Source organism: Mobula hypostoma, chromosome 11, assembly GCF_963921235.1.
Source record: "Mobula hypostoma chromosome 11, sMobHyp1.1, whole genome shotgun sequence".
In the NCBI taxonomy this organism is placed as follows: domain Eukaryota; kingdom Metazoa; phylum Chordata; class Chondrichthyes; order Myliobatiformes; family Myliobatidae; genus Mobula; species Mobula hypostoma.
Window position 1 is genome coordinate 25196329 of NC_086107.1, and position 21072 is coordinate 25217400.

Consider the following 21072-nt stretch of genomic DNA (forward strand, 5'->3'; position numbering starts at 1 on the left):
TTCTACAATAAGATGGACTCACAATCTACCTCATTATGACCTCGCACTTTATCGTTTTATCTGCAGTCACGTATCCCGTGACAGGAATAAAGAACCAGCAGAGATGGAAAACACTTTGGAGTCCAGTATTGCTATTAACTAATAATATTTATTAGTAACTACGCAATACAGTAATATAAATGTAGATAAATCAAACAGGATAGCAATGATTATATATATAAGTAAATCAATATGTGTGGAAAATATGTGAAAACCAAGCTTCTTTAAGTCAAGGGGTAAAAAGATACAGCCTTACGATGACGAGTAAAGTTCAGTTCAGTTCAGTTCAGTTCATGGTATTGAGTTGAGTAGTGACGGAGAGAAAGAGAGGGAGAGATTTGAGTCTTCAGGTGAGCTGACGCCGTTGATCTTCTCGTTGTCCTTCGAAATCCTTTAAAAGTCATCAACTGTGGTAGAACTATCACCCAGGCGAGGGTGGACACATGGACAACTCCCCACCAGTCACCCCTTTTCTTTTCACTGCAAGAGCGACTGATCGATCCACCTGATCGATCCTCCAAAACCGACTTTTTCTGCGAGCACAACAATGCTCATCCTGTGTCCAAAACATGTGTCTGAGGTCTATCATCTGACCTCCTATTTTATCTTCCCGTACTGAGCATCAACTGTCATTCAAATAACTCCTCCTTCCTCTCTCTGTGTAAGAAAATCACAAGCAGGTGAACTGTACTTGAGAAGTATCAACACGCTGCCGAAAATCATAACATTGAGTGTCCATCAAATAACACTGCCTTCAGTCACCATAGCAACTTATGTGCTGCTCGGTGCCATCTCTCTCTCCAACTCAGCAGAAATCCAAAAGTTAGTCAGTTCTTCCTCGTGCCTTAAAGTGACAGTCCAACAGTTAATCTTCATCTCTCTCTCTCTTTCAAAACAAGATATCGATGTTAAATAACTCTCTCTCTCCCTTTTCAAAAGCACAGTTAATAGGGGTAAACGAGTACAGTTCATAGGGGTAATTCAGGACCCTGTCACACTGCACAAATCAGCAAACACTCCCAGAGATGGTCAATTCCGCTTTATTTTTAAATCACAGTGAACCGTTGATACCATATTGCAGGTGACGTGTGCCGTGACCACTCCTCCATCTGAGCTCAGAGCCTGGTCCCAATGGTCTCCAGTCCTGCCCCTTTGACCAGCAGCCGGACAGAACCCCGGCACCCATCGAGGGCCCAAAACCCTCCCCCATCCGATCCTGCAATGCTAATGGTGACAGCCGATGATGCCATTGCTTCTGCATGGGCGGTGCTGATTGGAATGGAATTCCAGAGCCAGAGGTGATTGGATGAAACATCAGCTCCCAGCGACTGATGGGTGGGATGGTGGGGGAGGAAGGCATCGGCACCGCGTGGGGAAAATGTCTTCAGGTGTGACTTGCATGTGAAGATGTGTATTGGACACACTTCCTTTGGATGCCACACTCCAGTGCTTTTTCCCGCTTTCTCCCTGGCTTCTGCGCTGTGGGAAATGTGAGTACGCCGACACCCAAGGACAACCCAGAAAGAGGAACAAAGAGAGCCAGCACTCCCCACAACACCTGAGGGGACAATCAAATGGACAATGCCACATTGTCTGAAGAATGCAGGGGGAGGGGGCTTACAAGGAAACAGCAAGCAAAGGGCCCTCTTACAACGGAGCTGATCTTCACCCCGGGAATGGTCCACACACTGCCGGCGATTAACCAAGCAGCCCAGAGGATGAGGAAGGAGGAGTAGCCTGGCTGGAAAGGGAGGCTTAAAGTGTCCTGGACAGACATGATCAAAGCTTGCGTTCTCCATGAACACCACACAGCTGGGGTTCCCAAGTCTGATAGTCAATCCTGTGTTATCATGTGTTTACATAATAAAGAACTTCATTTCCCAGTGGGCAATGTGGGAGGTTCACCTGGAACTGGAAATGATGCGGGTGAGCTCCTTGCACGTGCTCAGGCAGCAGCAAAAGCCATTGCTGTAAATCTGTAGATAAAATAGTTCTAGCATGTTTACCATGCTGCTTGTCTTTACAAAGAACAAATGTAACATGGTGTCCAAAGTCAGCATGAGGTCCAAACACGGGCAGTAAATGAATACCATGAGCAACTAAAGAAAGAGACACTAGACAGAGAGTGATGGAGCAAAGCAGGCCAGTGAGACAATAGAGCATGTTGTGTCTTGAAGTACACCGGATTCACCGAGAAATCCAGGTGAGGATCGAAAAAATTTCTGTCATGGATAAACTAAGTCCTCCCACAGCTATGCAGTTTACCGGCAACCTAACTGATAACTGGAAATACTTCAGACAGCAATTCAATATACAGTATATATCACGGCTTGCAGAGCAGGAGGGGTGGATGAAATATTGAAAGCGTCTATCTTTCTGCATGTAATTGGCAAAGATGCTTTGGACATCTGTAATAGCTTTCAAATTGTTGAGACAGCTTTTACAATGGACCCTCTGATGACAAAATTTGAGGAGTATTTTGTCCCAAGTAAAAACATCACTTTTGAGAAATACAAGTTTTTTTCCTGTGACCAGAAACAAGGTGTTAGCTTTGACCAATACTTAGCTAAGCTTCTCACACTCAGTAAGTACTGTGAGCTTGGAGATTTGAGAGACTCACTAGACAGAGACAAAATAGTTTGTGGAATCCCGGATAACAGGCTCGGAGAAAGCTTGCTCTGTGAAAAAGTTGATGCTAGAAAAGCCTGTGAATATGTGTAGGGCAGCAGAGACCACACGAGCACAAGCTAAGGAGCTGCACAGAACAGAAACAACAGTACGTGCTGTGAAAATGGAGGGGCAGAGCACAAGGCATTTCCCAAAGCCACAGCAAGGCAAAGAGGCAGGCTGAACCAGCAAATGCAGCAAAAGTGGAGCTAGGCACATCCCAAAGACGTGTCTTGCTTATGGGAAGTCTTGCAATAATTATGGGAAGAAGAAACATTTTACAAACTGCTCCAAAGCTTGGGCTACCACGAGAAAGGTCCACGTGTTTGCTGAGGAAGTGGATGAAGTCTTTATAGATTCTCTGCAGACTGCTGGTGCTGGTAAAACAGAATGGATTGTTCCAATGACTGTGAATGAGACAATAACTCCATTCAAGCTTAACACCAGAGCCCAGGTAAATCTGTTACCTATGGATGATATGGTAGATCTGTTATCCATGGATGATACAAGACTCTCAAAGTAAAGAGCAAGATTTACCCAGGAATTTAAAAGTGACAGGCTATACTGGAGATATTGTTCCAGTAAAAGGAGGCTTCAAGCACAAGGGCACAGCTACTGACTGTAGCAACGAGAGTACAGTCAATATCAGGTCTCAGTGCATGGGAAAAGCCCAACCTGTTCAAAAAGAGTTTTTGTAGAGGCTTTATAGGCCAAAGAGTGTGGGCACGTGGCCAAGTGGTTAAGGCATCGGACTAGCGACATGAAAGTTGTGAGCTCGAGCCCCAGCCGAGGCAACGTGTTGTGTCCTTGAGCAAGGCACTTAATCACACATTGCTCTGCGATGACACTGGTGCCAAGCTGTATGGGTCCTAATACCCTTCCCTTAGACAACATCAGTGTTGTGGAGAGGGGAGACTTGCAGCATGGGCAACCACTGGTCTTCCATACAACCTTGCCCAGGCCTGCACCCTGGAGAGTGAAGACTTTCCAGGTGCAGATCCATGGTCTCGCAAGACTAACGGATGACTTTAATAGGCCAAAGATGACCACACTTCACTCATGGAAGAATACACAGATGTCTTTAAGGGGCTTGGAAGCTCACCTCGTGTACACAAAATCCATGTTAATGAGACAATAGCTCCTGTTGTCCATCCATGCAGGAAAGTTCTGTTTGTACTTAGAGACAAGCTTAAACAAGGACTAGAACAGATGAAACAGATAAATGTCACATGGAAAACTGAAGAACCAACAGACTAGGTGAGCTCACTGGTCACAGTGCAAAAGAAAAATATAGCATTGTGGATATGTCCAGACCCAAGAGATCTCAATATAGCCATCAAGAGAGAGCATTTTAAATTGCCATGGGAGGCGATCATGTCCCTGTTTACTGGTGCCAAATGGTTTTGCAAACTCAACACGTTGTCTGGGTTTTGGCAGATGAAGCAATTTCGAGACAGTGTACTTTTAACACACCACAGGGAAGATATTGCTTTCTCAGGCTACCATATGGGATTCTGTCCACACCAGAAGTCTACCATAAAACCATCTACATGACTTTTGAGGGCTTACCTGGTGTCGAGACCATGATGGATGACATCATCATCTGGAGGTCCACCAAGGATGAATATAATGCACGACTGAGACACGTTCTTGATGTGACATGGAAAGTCAATTTGAAATTAAGTAAAGAGAAATGTGAGTTTTGTGTTAAGACACTGACTTTCATAGGAGATGTCAAATCGGAAGAGGGAGTGAATCCTGACCCAAGAAATACGTCATCCATTGAAAACATGCAGAAGCCCCAAAACAAGGAAGAGGTGAGACATTTCTTGGGGATGGGACTTACTTGGCTAAGTTCATCCTCAACTGTCTACTGTATCAGCACCATTTCAGTTACTCCTTGAGCAGTGAAATGAGTGGATTTGGTCTTACAAACAGGAAGAATATTTCCGGATGCTGGAAGTCCTAACTGAAGAGCCCATGCTGAAGTTTTATGATCCACAAGGATGTATTAGGATCTCAGCTGACTGTGTCCTGGTTGGCCTTGGATCAGTACTACTTCAGCAGCATGATGACACAAGGCAACCTGTGGCCTATGCATCAAGGGTTTTAACAAGTGTGGGAGCCAAATATGCACGTGAAAGGTTCCATCAATACATCTATGGACAAGCTTTTGAAGTGGAGACAGACCATAAGCCACTGGCCTCTATTATGTCCAGACTATTGAATGACTGTCCCATGAAGATACAGTGCATGTTGATAAGGCTGCAGAGATATGATGTGAAGGTGACCCACACACCTGGAAAATACAGGTTTCCTGTTGATGTGCTGTCTCGAACAGTCAACAAGAAAGAAAAGAGTGACCAAGAGATTAATGTAGATATACAGACCTATGTTGACTTGATTGTCACCTCCATTCCCATATCTCCTGATAAAACAGAGATTAGTTCAGCAGCAGGAACAGATGAAAGTACTCAAGGAGGTAATACAGGAAGGATGGTCAGCAATTAAGAACAATTGTCCAATGTGTATTTGGGATTAGTGGGCATGCAAAACTGAACTGTCAGTAGTGGAAGATGTGGTCTTTGAAGGGAACAGGTTTGTGAGATACTGTATGTCTTACCTAAAGACCAAAACAGCAAGCAGACCTGCTTACACCACACCCTCTACCAAACAGGCCACAGTTCAAAGTTGGGGTGGCTTTGTTTGAATGTAATGGGAAGAGTACTTTTCAAATTACCCAGAGGTTGCAACACTGCAATCAACATCCAGCAAAGCAGTCATCACCTTCCTGAAAGCTGTGTTTGTGAGGCATGGAGTTCCATAGAAAGTGGTATCAGACAATGATCCGCAATTTTCAAGTTGTGAATTTGAGTCCTTTGTTGGGGAGTTTTGACATATAACTTCAAGCCCACATTACCCAAAATCTAATGGTCTAGCAGAGAGTTCAGTCAAGGTAATGAAGGGTTTCATCAAAGTAAACACTTACAATGTCTCAAGAAAAAAAAAGCATTATAGAGATTGAAAAAATTTTTGGTGATGAAAAAGAAGGGAAAAAACCTACTAGCAAGAAAATGTGAGGGAAAAAAACCCATTAAGTGTTCAACCCCAGAGCAATGCGTCATACAAAAGCTTCTAAAGATAATCATCAAACCGCCAGCAAAAAAAATGTACCAAAAGTTTACAATTAGATCATGGAGGAAATCTATCAATTAACTCAAATGATAATAACGAGCAAATGAACCCCATCTTGTCTCAAAATCACACATAGGTTCAAAGGTTCAACTTCTAATTTTCTCCAACTAAGACATAGCATCACTTGAGAGAACCATTGTGACAAAGTGGGAGCCAATGTGTCCTTCCACTTCAACAAAATGGCCCTCCTAGCTATCAATGTAACAAATGCAATAACATGTTGGTCAGACAAAGAAATACCACGGATATTTTGAGGAATAATTCCAAAACGCACAGTCAATTTGTTAGGTTGTAAATTAATTTTAAGTGCATTAGAAATTGTCAAAAAAACTGATTTCCAGAACTGTTCCAGTACAGAACAAGACCAAAACATGTGTGTCAGTGTAGCTGCCTCAGTTTTACATCTATCACAATAACTATCAACGTTAGGGAATATTTTAGACAATCCGTCCTTCGTCAAATGGTAACGATGCACAATTTTAAATTGAATTAGTGAATGACTAGCACAGATCGAAGAAGAGTTAACCAGGTTCAGAAACCGCATCCAATCCTCCATCATAAAAGTCAAGTTAAATTCCTTTTCCCAGTCTTGTTTAATCCCACTGTAATAGTAAACTATAAATTCATCCTATGGAACCCTTCATCGAAGGGTTCATACTCATAATAGTATCTAACAGGTCAGCATCCAATATATAAGGAAAATGACTTAAATATATTTGTAAGAAAGGTCTAACTTGAAGGTATTGTAAAAAGTGTGAGTATGAAAGAGAGTATTTATCAACTAATTGTTCAAAGGACATCAGTCTATCTTCTTTAAATAAATCCAAAACAACTTTTCTTTTACAAATTACTCCTTTAACAATTAAAAATTCACCATTAAAATCTGACTCAATATCCCCTTGAGTAAATGGCTTGAACTCTGGAAAGCCATTAAGGGCGCCAAGAGGCAATAGTTGGAAGCCCAGGCTAACAAGAGGGATGCCAGTAGACTGTGGCAGGGGCTAAATGAAATCACTGGGCACAAAGAAAAGGCTAGGAATATCAATAACTGTGGCGCTTCTCTTCCTGACGAACTTAACGTATTCTACGCAAGATTCGAACAGAAGAGAAGTGTCCCGCTCCCTCCGGATGAACCGGACGTGCTGTCATCGAGATTCATCGTCACCGAGGAGGACGTTAGAAGGGCCTTCCTGAAGATAAATCCAAGGAAGGCGATGGGCCCGGATGGTGTCCCAGGACGGGTTCTCCGGGCCTGTGCAAGCGAGCTAACTGGAGTGTTTGCTGACGTCTTCATCTGCTCCTTGCTTCAGTCTAAGATCCCCTCATGTTTTAAGAAGGCAACGATAATCCCAGTGCCGAAGAAGAGGAAGGTGGCATGCCTGAATGACTATCGACCTGTGGCTCTGACATCAATTGCTATGAAGTGCTTCGAGAGGTTGGTTATGGCGCACATCAACCACAGCCTACCAGTCAACCTTGACGCTTTGCAGTTCGCATACTGGAGCAATGAGTCAACAGAAGATGCCATCTCTCTGGCCCTACATTCCTCCTTAGAACACCTGGAGAATAAAGATGCATACGTAAGGCTCCTTTTCATTGACTACAGCTCTGCCTTTAATACCATCATTCCATATAAACTGATTCCTAAGCTCTGGAACCTGGGCCTTGGCGCTCAGATCTGCAGCTGGATCTTCAACTTCCTCACAGACAGGACCCAGGCTGTAAAAATAGGGGACAAGCTCTCCTCTACAATCACTCTGAGCACCGGTGCCCCACAAGGCTGTGTACTCAGCCCCCTGCTGTACTCACTGTACACCCATGATTGTGTAACCAAATTTCCATCAAACTCAATATATAAGTTTGCTGATGACACAACAATTGTAGGCCGTATCTTGGGTAATGATGAGTTTGAGTACAGAGAGGAAATTAAGAACCTGGTGGCATGGTGTGAAGACAATAACCTATCCCTCAACGTCAGCAAGACGAAGGAATTGGTTGTTGACTTCAGAAGGATTAGCGGACGGCACAACCCAATTTACATCAGTAGTGCGCAAGTGGAACAGCTTAAAAGCTTTAAGTTCCTCAGGGTCAACATCACAAATGACCTGACTTGGTCCAACTAAGCAGAGTTCACTGCCAAGAAGGCCCACCAGCGCCTTTACTTCCTGAGAAAACTAAAGAAATTTGGCCTGTCCCCTAAAACTCTCACTACTTTTTATAGATGTACCGTAGAAAGCATTCTTCTAGGGTGCATCACAAACTGGTATGGAAGTTGTCCTGTCCAAGACCGAAAGAAGCTGCAGAAGATCGTGAACACGGCGCAGCACATCACAGAAACCAATCTTCCGTCCTTGGACTCACTTTACACCGCACGCTGTCGGAGCAGTGCTGCCAGGATAATCAAGGACACGACCCACCCAGCCAACACACTTTTCGTCCCTCTTGCCTCTGGGAGAAGACTCAGGAGCTTGAAGACTCGTACGGCCAGATTTGGGAACAGCTTCTTTCCAACTGTGATAAGACTGCTGAACGGATCCTGACCTGGATCTGGGCCGTACCCTGCAAATATCCCGACCCGCCTCTCGGTTTTTTTTGCACTACCTTACTTTCCATTTTTCTATTTTCTATTTATAATTTATAATTTAAATTTTTAATATTTACTAATTTTTACTATTTTTAATATTTTTAATATTTAATATGTGTAATCCAGGGAGCGGGAAGCACAGAATCAAATATCGCTGTGATGATTGTACGTTCTAGTATCAATTGTTTGGCGACAATAAAGTATAAAGTAAAGTAAATATATTGGAATTAATAAAGATGGACATGCCCTTAGTTTTACTCTGAGAAGTGGAGTGAAACTGCAAACCCCTCCACCATCCAAAAAAGGGAAAGAGAAACAGAAACAGTATCACGACAAGACTGTAAAAGGCCTACCACACCTGAAGCCTGGAGATCAAGTGCGAATCCAGGATCACAATTCTAGCACAAGGATTTGTGCAAGAGGAAGTTGTTCCACATTCCTACCAGATCCAGAGGGAGCGAGGAACTCCACTGAGAAGGAACTGTGTGGATTTACATGCCATAGCAGTGACACACCACCTCTCAGTACACCAAAGGGGCCAGCAGATGTAAAGAATGAACATGTTGATCAGAGTTCTAAAAAATACTCTAACATTCATGCAGAAAATGAAAGCAAGATATCTGTGGAAGCACAGAGCAGGCTGAAAGGGATCATTAAACCACCACAGAGTCTGAGTGAATAAGGGACTGTATTTTCTTATCACAATTGAAGTTAATGTAAATATCTATGTTGGAAAGCTCATTACAATTGAAGTCAATGTAAATATCTTTGTGGGAAAGCATTATTGTTTCTTGCAGGTTTATGAGGACGTCGTATTTGTTTGGTTTTTCTTTAAGGGGGAAGATGTGTTCTTATGTGTGTACATAATGAGGAACTTCATTTCCCAGTGGGCTATGCAGGCAGTTCACCCGGAACCAGAAATGATGCAGATGAGCTCATTGCATATGCTCGAGCTGAAGCTAAAGCCTTTGCTGCAAATCTGTAAATAAAATAGCTCTAGTGTTTTTACCCATGCTGTTTGACTTTGCATTGAACAGTTCTGTCTTAAAACAGCCAGAGCATCACTCAGAAGTTGAAAGGTCCAGGTCCATGTTCTGTCCATTCATATCCTGTTTGGGTTCTGGCAATGTTACCCAGGAATAACCCTCATTTTGATCAATTAGGCCCAAGACCCAGGATCCATTCCCTCACAGGGTCTACCCACTCACCCTGAGGCCCAGTTGGATAGTGTCCAGCAGTGTCTGGAGTATGTCGAAATGAAGAGATTTCTCACAGAAAGTAGGCTCATCTTTAAATGTTAGGTGATTTGGCATTCTCCTACGGACTCGTAAGCCGGCCTGGCAGCAATGAAACACGAGCATGTATGATGAGAGCAGTTTGTGAGACCGGGAACTACCATTAACCAGAACTACCAATCGCTTCATTTTCAGTTGTATCCTGGAGATCAGGCAACCCTAAGCGATAGTAGCTGCAAAAGAACTACAGATTGTGGGCCCTCCATCCTTTCCATCCAAGATCCAACCAGAATGGTGATCGTCTTGGGATGTAAGCAGCTTGCTCGGTCTAGTAACCCTCTCGTGAGTCCAGAAGGGATTTCGGACTGCCTCTGTCCACTTTTGAGGTTGGAGCTCAGAGCAGCTGAGGGAGCCAGATGTGGCCAAGAGTGTCACCCCGTCACTCAGTGTGTCACCATGACAGCGATAACCAGGAGGGGATCCCAGCCCATCTGCAGAGTCCCAGAATCTGGACGTACTGGAGATACGCTGGCTTAACTCCACCATGGGTCTGGACCTGGACAATGTCCATTGTACCTTTCACTCTCTCTGACCCTGTGGAAGTAGCAGGTGAACACATCCATGTCCAGTGGCCCAGAAGTCCACTGATCCTGAACGTGGTCCTGAATGAGGAGAGGTCAAGGATGGGGCTACTGGTGAGCCCCACTCCTTGAGTGCCAGTGAGAAATCTCCTGAAGGTTCTGCGGCCACCGCATGGGACCTGGAGGAGGTCCCAAGGTGGATGGGCTGGTGAGGTGGTGATAACAGGTGCACCGGACGAGATAACTTGCTCCTTCACCGAGGCTCCCCACAGCCTGTTGCCAGAGCTAGCGCTCTCCGAAGGTCTTATCACCCTGGCAGCAGTTAACACCTCAACTTGCCTGCAAGACCTGAGCAGCCGGAGAGCGCAGTTCGGGAGGGGATGGTGGGTGGATTTGAAGGGAAATCTTCCAGACTTAGATCACCCTTGTGTTCAGTACATCAGCCAAAACGACAGGAAATCATGATCGACAGGCTCCCACTGGGTTTCCTAAGGCAGGAGGTACTTGGGAAGCTTCCTTGGGGTGAACCAACAGGGAGGGAAGGTTGAGTGGTAATCTCTAGGAACAGGAATGACCGTGGCTATCCAGCTCCAAGCTCATAATTACAGCAGCCAAAGGAATTCAACCCTTTCCGTGAGCCCCTGCCACAGGGGAGGTGTTACTGGGGCCCATATATCCTTCCTTGGTGTGTCAGCCCCAGGAAACCAGATGTCTCCCCACAGGAGTTGTGGAGAGTGACTGTGTGTGGGTCCACACTGGGCATGGTTGAGTCACAAGGGGCCAATCAGGACCTGCGACTGCCACCCCACTGCTCAACCCACCCACCACACAGGTGCCCGTGAGTGGGGTGGTGTGAGGGAGGGTAGTTGCTGTGAGGGAGGGTGGTTGCTCCAAGTGAGCCAGTGCTAAATGGAGGCCAAGGTCCTGGGGCTGGGTTGAAGCCACCAGAGAGCATGATGTGTGACCATGGAGAACGACACACCAACAGAAGCTGGCGCTGCTTGGGGGAGCCAGCCTGGTTCTGGCACCAGTGGGCAGAGACTCCTCAAAGCCAGCTGCTGCCAGACAAGGACCCTTCCTCTATTCCAGGAGATCTCAGAACCAGTGTGTACCGGGCTTCACCTGGCAGTGTGACCTGGGAGGGAAGCCGCTGGTTGGTGAGTGGCATCAGTCTGCCCCTCCCACTCTGCACCATCGGATGGAACAACTGGGGAATCACATGAGACTCTGTTTGCCTCAGTGTCATGGGTAGAGACCCCAGCTGCCACTGGCCAGAATTGACCCTATGGACTGGGCTCTCTCCATGTCAGTGCACCACGCAGCAGATCCCGTTGTCAATGTGGGGACTCAGAGAATGGAAGTGAAGGTTGGACCCGAGGGAGAACCTATTGTCAAATTTCACCCTGAAACAAACTCCCATCAACACACAGAAATGGCAATTTTTAAAATTCGTAATATATTACCATCAACACAGATTTAGAGGTGGAAGGGTGAACCTTCCGATCCTGGAATAGAAAGGATAGAAATGGTCCTGATGTGAGAGAGATGGTTTCACTCCATCTCTATGCCTCACTCAGTCCTTGAAGGGGAATGGCTGAGGCTGTCCAGTTGGCACCAAGAGGTGGATGGGACTGATCTGAGGAGCATCGGGTCAATCGCAGTTGAGAGCTGCTGTCTTGGGTTTTTATCATGGAATGGTCACTCACGGTTCCATCACTAGCTCGTACAGTGAAAGCCCCTGTTTCTCTCGGACCTAGCATTCGTTCTGTATGTTTTGTGCTGGTTTAACTTCCCAAAATCTATCATGTCACATTTGTCCCAGTTACAATCCACATGCCATTCCTTGGCCCACTTTCCCAGTTAGCCAGAGACCACAGTTTCCTTTAGGCATGTCCCTAAGGGAGAAGAAAAAGCAAGTGTAAGTTCACCAGCAGACAACTAGACAATAACTGCACATGTAGTCACAGAGTTACACAGCAAGAGAATCTGTCCACACCTTCTTCACCACCCTGTCTACCTGTGTTGTCACTTTCAGGGAACTTATACCCCTGGTCTCTCTGTTCCACAACTCTCCCCTGGGACCTATCATTTGCTCTGTATGTTCTACGCTGGTTTAACTCCCCAAAATCTATCATGTCATATTTCTCCTGGTTATATTGCACCTGGCATTCCTTGGCCCACTTCCCCAGTTGGTTTCCCAATGCTCACTTTCACCACTCACCAGTTTTGGTGACATCCACAAACACTAATTGTTCGACCTACATTCTCCTCCAAATCATTAAGACATAGATTACAACAGGACCGCCACAAGACTGTTTGACACTTCTAGGTTCCGATATATGGTGAAGCACTGCAGCAGGATCACTGTCTGCAGTAAGACAATGGTTACCATCTGACATCACTGAAAGTCCTTTGTTGACGTCACCCTGAGAGCAACTCCTTAGCAACTGCTCAGGATCAACAAGGGGAGTGGGCACAAAGCAGTAATTAGCCATATTTGCCTTACCCTGTGCTGACCCTTAATCCAAATAACTAATCTATCATCCCTCCCGAAGACTATCATTCTAATAATTACCTCCCCAAAGGAGTGGAAAGAATCATTATTTTTACTCACCTTTACTAGCATTCTCTTTCTAGGAATCTCTCCATTTTGTGCAGGTTTCTTCCTTCCCCTCCAGAAGTCTCCACATTCTCCACACCTGTATCTCTTCAGAGGTTTAATGTGGAAGATTTAGTCCAGCAAAGTCAGACAAGGCTAAGATGAAATCCCACCGGAACAAGATCCTGAAACTCATGAAGAAGTCCTTCATCCATTGTGGTGCCGTTATGGTGAATGCTCCACAGATACTCCATGTCCTTCTTTGACCTATTCCATCCCAGCTACAGCTCTTCCTCTCCCAGAAGCTTCATCCCCTTGACAGGATGTGTTCGCTTCCACAGTCTGCATCTGTTTCAGTTTACGACCTCAGAGACTGAAGATGCAGATCGGGAAAAGTAGTCGAGGCCAATATGAAATCCCACTGAAAAGAAAAACTCCAGAGTTCACAATGAGACCTTTCAACCCATTGTGGTCCTGCTACGCTGTAGGTTTGAATTCACCAGATCTTGGCTCTATCAGTTCTACCCCTTTGGGAGTGCAGCTGAGCTGGAAGATCCAAGAACTAGATCTGTTACTTGGGCACCAGGTGAACCTCAATATCTCCTGTAGTAGCACTGAAGGGCAGCTTATTCTGTCTCTGATTTCCTGGTGACTTAAGTTTGAAACCTGCTGTGATGCTGCATCTCATTGTGACATATTCCACTGGTTTCACAGTGGCCTTGTGGTGCCAGGGTTCGACCACTCCCTGAGAGGTCACACCTCAACATCTCCTTATTTAGTAAAAGCCGTGTTCAGTGGCTGGGTTACAATGATGTGATTAGGGTGAAGAAAGGAACTGATTTCCATGGTGATCTTGGATCTGCGACCTTGGGAATGGAAGAGGTTGGGATTGTTCCCCCTGCCCTCTTATCTGGTTAAGGATGATTCAGTGTTCAGGTAAATGGGGACAGGGAAATGGCTGAGACATTGCACAAAACATTTTCAGTTATTTTTCCCAGTTTAATGTACAGTAACCTTAAAGAATTGGGAAATAAAGATAATTGTTGCATGGAGAAACTTAAATAAATAATAAACATTATATTTGTGGACACTTCTTATGAATATTGTCCCACTTCTTGCAGTCCCCGAGAAAACAAACTGGTGTTAATGATAACCTCCTGTGAACACTAGCCCTCTCCTACTGTCTCCTTAAGTATATCCTCACATTTTTGAGAGCTTCCCGTGTCCATGGTCCCACTCCTGGCACCCTGCCTCGAACACTCCCAGTGGAAGCTATGGTAAGGTAAGGATTATCATAATGTCCAGGCAAGGATAGATGCTATGCAGTCAGCCCAGACAAGAAAGGTACAGTACAGTTTCCTGTTGCACAGCCAGGGACTGGAGCCATTTGGCAAAAGGAGACAAGATAAGGATGTAGTCAAAATGCAAACCACACAGCAGCTAAGGGATAATTATTTTATTAACTTTGAAGTATCATCAGTTGTTAGCTTATAGTTTATATAGACTTTTAACATCTGTATTGTGAATTGTGATTGTTCTTGAAAGTCAGGAATCTGAACATACACAGTTAACAAAATTGTCAATATCCATAACTGCTGGTCAATTTGGCGTAAAAATGGCATTTCTCTGTTCAGACCAGATGCTTGGTGACAGAGGCTGCTCTGTACTCCTTGTGCACAAATAAAAGTATGATTGAGAAACAAGTGTGAGTTTTTAAGAGTCCATTTAATCTCTTACGAGACCACTAACCTTGCAAATGTCATACCTCTCCCAGTGACCACTTGCAAACTTTGTCCTTTCCTATGTCACTGCCTTGACCCCATTCATGGGGTCCTGATGGAACACTATCACTCCTGAGTGAAGTCTACATAGGAAACTGCCTCCATTATTCCAACAGCCATTTCCCTCCAGATGGCTAATAATTGAAATGTAAAAATTTAATTCCTTTCATCATTCTTAGCTTATTTACTAAATGTCTTCATTATACACCAACACTCAAAATGCTGGAGAAAGTCAGCAAATCAGGCAGTCTCAATGGAGGGGATTAAGCAGACATTTCATGCGAAGACCCTTCTTTCTCCTTTCTCCAGCTTGTGACCCAATGGCTGAAGTGTAGAGCTTCCCTCTCTCTGCTCTCTCTTCATCCCTCACCATTGTATTTACCTCTGTCAGATCACCAGCAACTTTCCCAGTCTGTGAAAAATTCCAGATTGTCCAATCCATGCAAGTGCTTTATATCTGGATTCATTTCACTAACATTATTCTGCTCCCACTCTAGACCCTAAATTCTTTACTAAAAATCAAGACCCTAACAGAGAGACAGCTCTAGAGTTCAGTAACCAAGGTTTCACCCTGAGCGTGGGTGCTCCCCGTTGGAGTTTGTGAATTCTCCCTGTGACCTCCTTCTGCTCTTGGGTCCTCGTACATCCCAAAGCCGTGTGATTCTCCCATAAAACAGCAAACCTGTTTCCCAATAAACCCTGTCAGGTTCCCTCAGGATTTTAACTGTAAGGGCCAGATAACAATCTCTTAGTATGGTGGGCCTCACTTACTTTTGACATCAACCTGTGGCCTCAACACAATCAAGAAACAATATTAGAACTAATAGTGAAGGAGGTACAGGAGTCTAAAGATGCACACTCATCAATTTAGGAATACCTTCTTCCACTCTGTCATCAGAGTTCTAAACGGCCCATAAGCCCATTAAAACTATTTCATTATTCCTTCTTTTGCTCTGTTAACTATTCTTGTAACTTATGAGCTTTTATGTCCTTGTACTGCAACTACAGTACAACAAATTTCATGGCATATATCCATGATAATAAACCAGATTCTGATCCTGCCCTCTTTGACTTTTCTGTCTGTGGCCCACTAAACTATTACAACAAGGCCCAGTGCACCCTTATCGTCCTTCTGGGCACATTGCAGCCTGCAAACCTCAACATCCAAATGTGCAACTTTAGGAAACTTGTTCTTTCCACTGCGATACTGGCCATTTCTGCTTGGATTATTTTGATTCTGTATTTCTTTTTCTACTGACTGAGTCTGGTGTGCAGGGCTCTTCCCTCAGCCTCAGTGTTAACAATCTATTACAGAGACACAGAAGCTTAATCCGATCCAAAGCAAGTCTTCAAATGTTGGAAACCTGACATAAAATCGCAAAACGCTGGAACCAATCAGCAGGTTAAACAGCAGCCATTAGGAAAGAAACAATTAATGCTTCAAGCCCTGAACACTGCTGGTGTTTTCTGCTTTTATTCGCTCTTTGGGTTTTGAAGGGAAGTTTTCATTGGTTCTTAAGTTCAAAGGAAATGTCGTTTATTCTTTCTTACTTTTACATAAATCCTGAGAGAACCAAACATCTGTAATCTATACAAGGTGTGTGGGAGGGAGGTGTAAAGGGGTGGGAGAGGAAGAAAAGGAGCGAAAGAAAGAGAAAGAGAGAAAATAATTTGTATCATTTTCAAACCCTCCCTCCGTGAAATTTGTATGAGTACACCATTATACTGTTCAGAGTAGTGCAATTAAACAAACTGCATTGCACTAGCAGTGTGAGGCTCAATAAAATTACTGAGCCTCAAAGTAATGTGAAGGAAGATTAGCTGTAATATGCAATCTCACTTTGAACTCAGGATACCTTCCCAGGAACCTGAGTACTAACTAAATCACCTCCATAAAAACATAAAAACTCTACATAAAAGCTATAAAGAATTTTGAAGATTCGCACCATTTCCTTGCAAATAAAGAATGATTTCATTTATCTTTGCAAATAATTCTGACAAATGAGCAGCGTCATGCCTAATATTCTTGAGTTGAAGCATTTGAGTCTGCAAAGAATTTTATCAAATTTTCAAAATGTGCATAAAAGCATTTCAGGCAGTTCCCTTTTGGATGCCACCCGAGTCCAATGTGTAACAGGAAGTATTCAAACTTTTCATCATTCTCAATACAAAGCTCTTAAATTAGTTGAGAATTAATAGCATGGGACTTGATTTTAATTACCGCTGTAATAAGCTTATTAATGATTGGTGCAGCTGTTTAGTTAGATTTTTTGTGACAAGGTGTTATTTGTGAATCACCTAGAGAATGGTAAATATGTTAGATAGAGCATTTTTTGAGAGAATAGTATTCCTACGGTGGTATCCTACCATTCATTGTGCCCCATCTGTTGTACAAGCAAGAACGTTTGTGAGCGAAATGTCCTTCTCTTTGCAAAATTGCTCAACATCCAGAAATATTGACTCCCCCTTCATATCTGTTTCTAGTCCCCTTGCAAATGACAACTCTTGAACCTTGTTTTCATCTTTTATGATGCAAACATAAACAAGAAGCAAAGATTTGTTGCCTGGCAAAGTTGCCCGACTCATCCAAATGCAGAGTGAATCTGTTGTCCTAAGTATGTTGCACAATTGGTGTTCCACATTCTCAGACATCTCATCTATTTGTTTTTAAACAGAGCTGTCACTGAGCAGAATCATTTCAGTCATTTGGTTTGGTGACTTTGGCAAAACCGTTTTCAGAACCTTCCTTATTGTTGTCAGAATCAGTATTTCTCCCCTTGTTTGGGAATATCAGATTTAGCAATGAACAGTGAAATGCTGTATGAAGCAGGAAAGCTATCATGGTTTTGCTGTGAAGTGCTGGCAAACATGTGTTTTCCGTTTCTGAAAGTTTCCACAATGTGACCGAAAATAAGTCCCATTATTCTGTGCTTTATCAGAGTGTATCCTCTTCAGATTTTCAAGTAGCTTGGATGATTTCATTCCTTCCTTTGTAAAATCCTTTTCACACAAGAGAAGTATTGGCTGCTGTTGATTGTCTTGTGCTGGTATAAATCTATACTTCAGGAACTCCACACTACACTGCCTGCACTTCCTTTTTTTTTGGCCTGCTTCTGCCATTTTCATTATGGATTAACAACTACTGTCAATTTCCTATTTTTCAAGTCCAACCTCAAGTGCTGCGATCAATAAAGGGGAAAGTCATGACATCATTATAACTCAGGCAAACCCTGACTTCCTGCCTGAAGGTACATTAACTGGGGCAGCGATATCTCAGTTAGGTCATCGGCTAGAGGAAGCGTTAAGACCACTTGAAAGGGCAGATTCTGAACTTCACCCCATTGTACAGCGTGCCCTAATTGACAGGAATTGTGTTACTGTGTGATTAGAGAATGGGTATTGTACTTGCTAGCACTGTACTACAGTAGTGAATGGCAATAATGCACGGGCTGGACCCAGAAATAACATGATTTCTTCAGTACAGATTTCTCATGATATGCCAAATACAAAAGTCTCCCATCGCTTTTCAACAACTATAACACACTTCGAGCAAAGTCTAAGAGATCAGTGGGTTAGCAAGAGGTGATTACGTGATCATTGTAATCAATTATGAGGCACTGAGGATCAAACGCTTATAATAAGTAATTTGTTTTTAGGATTAAGTCTGTAATCCCTCCACTGCACCCCTTGCTTCTGAGTACCCCCTGCCCCCTTTATCTTTATTGCCCTGTTAGAAATTCTCACCAAACCCAAGTGGGGAGGCAATATCTTATACTTTAGGAACCATTGGTCCAGACATTTCTTAAGTGCTGTCCACCCCTTTCTCCAGTGTTCTCACCCAAGCACTCTCTGATCTCCGAGTGAAAAAGCTTCCCCACACATCTCCTCTAAATTTCTTACCCTTTGCTCTAAATCGATGACCTCTAGTCTTATTTATTGTAACACAAAATGATGGAGGAACTCAGCAGGTCAGGCTGCATCTATGAAAATGAATAAACAATCGATGTATCAAACCAAGACCCTTCATCAGGACTGGAAAGGAAGGGGAAGACACCAGGATAAAAAGGCAGAGGGAAGGGAAGGAGGTCTAAGGCGGGAGGAGAAGATGGCGGCGTGACGCAGCTCGCAGCGGCCACTCCAGTGGTGACGTCTGTTATTTGTCAAGTAGGGTGCCATGCACAATCCTGACTTGATGGAGATGGACGTGACAGCACAGAGGAACATCTGGTGAAGCTTCTGAAATGCCTGCTTCACTGCCGCTGCTACTGTGTGGTCCAGAATCTCCAGAGGAGAAGGCCCCGAGTTCTCAGCTTTGCTTGTTGCTCAGCGGCCGGGGTGGGGTCGAAGCGCTCGGCAGAGGATGGTGCTCGGAGAGGCTGGTCAGAGGCTCGAAGTTTTCGGACAGACTCAGAGTCCGCTGCGGTCGGGTGCTTCCAATGGTGCTGCATCGACAAGTTGGCGGCGCTTGGAGGTTCATGGCAGGGGGAGTTTCTCCCTTCTACCGTCTGCGTGAGGTGATGGACTATCGGGACTTTGAGACTTTTTTACCGCGCCCATGGTCTGCTCTTTATCAAATTATGGTATTGCTTTGCACTGTTGTAACTATATGTTATAATTATGTGATTTTGTCAGTTTTAGTCTTGGTTTGTCCTGTGTTTTCTTGTGATATCATTCTTGAGGAATGTTGTATCATTTTTTAATGCATGCATTTCTAACTGGCAATAAAGGAGAACTGAGTGTCCTCATAATCTAACTAGAATGTAAGATGTGAAGCACTGGGGGAGGCGATAGGCAGGTAAGGAGAAGTGGTAAGAACCCAGAGTGAGGAATAAAAGAAGGAAGAGGGAGGGGAAAAGAAAAATATTACTGGAAGGAGAAATCGATCATCATGCCATCAGGTTGGAGGCAACCTAGGCAGAATATGAGGAGTTGCTCCTCCACCCTGAGAGTTGCCTCATCGTGGCAGAAGAGGAGTCTGTGGACTGTCTGTGGAGTCTGAGGAGTCTGTGGAGCACCTCTACTCCATCTACCAAAAGTGGATTTTGCAGGTGTCCAAGCATTTTAATTACTATCCCCATTCCCGTTCCAAAATGTCAACATACGGCCTCCTCTTTTGCCACAGTGAGGCCACTCTCAGGGTAGAGAAGCAACTCCTCATATTCCATCTGGTAGCCTCCAACCTGATGGCATGAACATCGATTTCTCCTTCTGGTAATATTTTTCTGCTTTTCTCTTTTCCCTTCCCCCTTCCTCTTTTTCTATTCTGCACTCTGTCCTCTCGCCCCTATGCTCAACTGCTTATCACCTCCTGATGGTACCCCTCCTTCTTCTCTTTCTCTAACAATTCACTCTCCTCTCCTATCAGGTTCTTTCTTCTCCACCCATTTACCTTTCCTACTCAACTGGCTCCTATCACCTTCTAGCTAGTCCTCCTTCCCCTCCTCCCACCACGTTTTTATACTGGCCTCTTCTCTCTTCCTTTCCAGTTTTGATGAATGCTCTCAGCCCGAAATGTCAACTATTTTTTCATTTTCATAGATGCTGCCTGACTTGCTGAGTTCCTCCAGCACTTTGTATGTGTTACTCTAGATTTCCAGCATCTGCAGAATCTCTTCCGTTAATAATTTAATTCATTAACTTATTTATTCAGAGATACTGCATGATAACAGGACCTTCTGGCCCAACAAGCTCGTGCCACCCAATTACAGCCATATGACCAATTAATCTACTTATCCACAAGTCTTTGAAATGTGGAAGGAAAGCAGAGCGCCTGGAGAAACCCATAAAGTCACCTGAGGAACATACAAACTTCTTACAGCCAGAGGTGGAATTGAAGCCTGATTACTGACGCTGTAATAGTGTTGCCCTAACTCCTATACTATCATCCCACTCTAAAGGAAATATACGTTTGAAGATCTGGCCTCTAATCTCCCTACCTCTCAACTATGCCTCTTGTTTAAAATTTTTTATTATCGGACCTATTGATCCCCCTATAATTTTAAATACCATTATCAGATATCCCCCTACCTCCTCTGCTTCCAGGGAGAACAAATCCAGCCATTCCAATCTGACACCTCACGTCCGTAATCGTTGAACTCTGCTTTGTCTATTTAGTTAGTCCATTTGTTTCCAACATCCTATAAATCATAAACAGGAGACAAACAGAAGAAGTTTGGAGGCATTGATTATCTTAGCCACCCAACTCCAGGGGGTCAAAGAGCAGCCCATCCCATCCTCTGGCTGGTATCCACTGGCCAGGACAGATTCCTCAGCATTGGAGAGCAAGGAGTCAAGCCATTTTATGATAGATTAAGAATCAACTTTAGAAAGTAAGGCAGTAAAAACTCAATGGTTAGTAAGAAGAATTCATCTTCCTGAGCAAACCCTTGTG

At 44.1% G+C, this 21072-nt stretch overlaps 1 long non-coding RNA gene across 1 annotated transcript; it reads right to left on the reverse strand.

The window, feature by feature from the left end:
* Nucleotides 1-11771: 11771 nt before the first annotated feature.
* On the reverse strand, nt 11772-20753 carry LOC134354250 (uncharacterized). Its single transcript, XR_010019747.1, has 3 exons — nt 20709-20753; nt 12916-13321; nt 11772-12196 (listed from the first exon to the last, which is right to left on the reverse strand). It is a non-coding gene; the product is annotated as an uncharacterized LOC134354250 (long non-coding RNA).
* Nucleotides 20754-21072: the final 319 nt, after the last annotated feature.